Genomic DNA, 2985 nt, shown 5'->3' with positions numbered 1-2985 from the left:
AAAACAAAAAACAAAACAGTATACACAAGAAAATAGCAAAAGCTTACCTACACTTGCAAAAGTTAAGATAATCAATGGTACAACTTGTATTCATCTCTGACCTACTATGACCTAAATCTCTTGTTCTCAAGTTTAACTTGGGGAGCTTTAAAAAATAATAATACAAGGACCCCATCCCCAGATATTCTGATGTAATTGGTCACTGTGGCTTGGGAATCACTACCTTTGATTCTAAGATGAAGCGGAGCTTGAGAACCACTAATCTAGTTAACTCCTGGGCCTCAGTTCTTCATCCAGAAAACTTATTATTTTTATGAATGTAAATGTATATATAAAATATTTGCTTTTATGGTTGGATACTATTTAATATTTACTTTTTTGTTTAAAAAAATAAAGTTATATTACTGACTAAAACAAAGGAGTATATCTTTCCCTTAGAATTACAGTCAAGTCCTTTCCTGTCATTTCAGCCAACACACTAATATACAGTCAACCCAAAGCCATAGGGATAGCTTCAGATGGAACAGAGTTAGGAACTGACTTCCCTTTCTCCTCTTACTGACTATGGGACACCTCGCCACCTGACCAGTGGCCTAGAATATCTTGAATGTGTTCATGATAATTATGCTGAGAATGTGCTAATAACCTCGATGCAACCCATGACTCCATCTGAAGTTGTGGTCTACATTTAAAGGCCTAGAGCTGGAATCAGACCAGTCTTAGAGATTTGAAGATGCCCTCCATTTTTGTCCATTGTTTAAAACACAGGCTTTCAATATGAGTAAAAACTTTTTATTCATATAGGCCTTTTATGACTTCATAACTAGACAATAATGAAAACAGAGAAGCAAAACATTCAAAAGAATTTTTTGACTTGCTAATATTTAATTAGAACATACATATGAAATTTAAAACACTTATTTTCAGAGACCTATCTAGAATTTCTAAAATGTCTCATTTTCTTAACTATAAGTCCAAAATACTGTGGCTTCTGAAATTCAGAATAAATACTTTTAATGTACTAAATCCGTTTCCCTTACACATGTTTACAGCAATCATTATTTGCCAAGCATTTAATTGTTGAAGTTTGAAAGTGAACATTATTATTAAATATTAGACACATTTTGTAGGATTAAGCATATGAAATTCTTAAACTTTTATTCCCCATGAAGTCAAAAGCACTTATAGAGTTCCTGCTTTCTGCAGGGCAATGCACTCACTGCCTTGGGGTTATACAAAAATGAGAGAGCCTGCCCCTGCTTTCCAAAAACTCACAGTATAATGAGGGAAACAGTCATGCAGGAATGACCAAAATCCAAGGCAAACTGGTAAACATGATAAAGAGGTACTAAACAGTGGGAGTACTAGAGAGAAGATTCATTTTGAGTGGGAGATGTTGGAACACTGTGGAAGGAGTACCAAATTTGGGTTCTGAAAGGTGGACATTAATATGAAAAGTGATGAGGAAGGAGTTACATGACCCAGCAATTCTACTCCTAGTATACATTCTAGAGAAATAAAAACATGTCCATGTAAAACCTGTACATGAATGTTTGTGATAGCATTATTCATAATAGCCAAAAAAGTGGGAACAACCCAAAATGTCCATCAATTGATGAATGAATACATAAAGTGTGATATATCTGTACGATAGAATATTATTTGGCAATAAAAGGGAATGAAGTACCGATCCATGCTACAACATGGTTAAACCTTGAAAACGTTATACTAAGTGAAAAAGACCACATGGTACATGATTCTTTTTGTATGAAATGTCCAGAATGGACAAATCTACAGAGACAGAAAGTGGATGAGTGGTTGTCTGAAATTGGGAGAAAATGCAGAGAATGCTAATGGGTATAGGGTTTCTTTTTGGAGTGACAGAAATGTTTTAAAATTAATGGTGATGGTTGCACAACTCTGAATATACTAAACACCATTGAATTGTACTCTTAGTAGGTGAATTGGATAGTATGTGAATTATATGTCAATAAAGCTATTATTGAAAAAAAAGAGTTAAAACCATAAGGTAGAAACCATAAAAGAAACCATTGAGTGCAAATTCCCATTCAACTAAAACAGAGACCTCTGTGGCTACGGCTTATTCAGGTGACACTGAACATGGGATGCATCCTGGAAACCTCCAGGGGAGCATGGCCCTGCCAGAACTTTAGCTGACTGAAACTCATTTTAGACTCTGGCCTTCAGAACTGTAAGAATAAATGTGTGTGGTTTTAAGCCACCAAATTTGTGGTAATTTGTTACAACAGCTGTAAGAAATTAATACAGATCTCAATCAAGTTAACCCCCCAAAAAGCCACACATATTTGAGAAGCTTTTTATTTGCCTCACAGATTTGCTTATTTCAGTTTTTATTAGAATTTAGGCCAATAGTGGTGTCACTGTACATCTGTCAACTGTGGTCCCTTCATTTGTGACCATTAGGAAATGTAGGATTAGGATAGATTATAATCACAGAGAATTGCAGACATTGAGGACTGGATGGACGTTTAGATAGAAAGAATAAACATCTAAATGGAGATGTTTCCTATCCTGCATTTCTGACAGTCTTGTCTTATCTTCATCTGAATGTTCTGGCAGCACCTCAAACTCAGCATCTCTAAATGGGATTGAACATCTTACCTCCTGTATGTGCCCAACCTCACTGTGTTGATAGAAGTACAGTGGCCTTACTACTGGCTTAAATTCTAAATTACTAAAAACTGTGTAATAGGTAAAAATGTGAGACAAAATACTTTTCAAATATGTGTGGCTCTTCTGGGGTTAGTTTGATTGAAACCTGTATATCCTGTGATGGCATCAGAATCCTGCCATTCTTTCACCTTCAAACAAACCTGGAGGTAATCTTTGATGCCTACCTTTTCCTTAATCCCCACATCCAATTAGTTGCCAACTCCTCTTGGTTTTGTCCCCTCCTATTGTTCAGGCCCTCTTAGTCTTTTGGCCTTCGGACTTTTCAAATAA

The 2985-nt window shown here is 35.8% G+C and overlaps 1 long non-coding RNA gene across 1 annotated transcript in view; it reads right to left on the bottom strand.

Moving 5' to 3' along the window:
- Window positions 1-1987: 1987 nt before the first annotated feature.
- Window positions 1988-2985, bottom strand: part of LOC103605122 — a 1956-nt gene continuing 958 nt past the window's right edge. The window contains exon 2 of the long non-coding RNA XR_551773.1: window positions 1988-2879. This is a non-coding gene — a long non-coding RNA (uncharacterized LOC103605122). The remainder of the gene's footprint in view (window positions 2880-2985) is intronic.

Source organism: Galeopterus variegatus, unplaced genomic scaffold, assembly GCF_000696425.1.
Source record: "Galeopterus variegatus unplaced genomic scaffold, G_variegatus-3.0.2 Scaffold5601, whole genome shotgun sequence".
Taxonomy (NCBI): Eukaryota; Metazoa; Chordata; class Mammalia; order Dermoptera; family Cynocephalidae; genus Galeopterus; species Galeopterus variegatus.
Note: the sequence above shows the minus strand (reverse complement) of the source record. Positions and strands in the feature narration are given on the sequence as shown.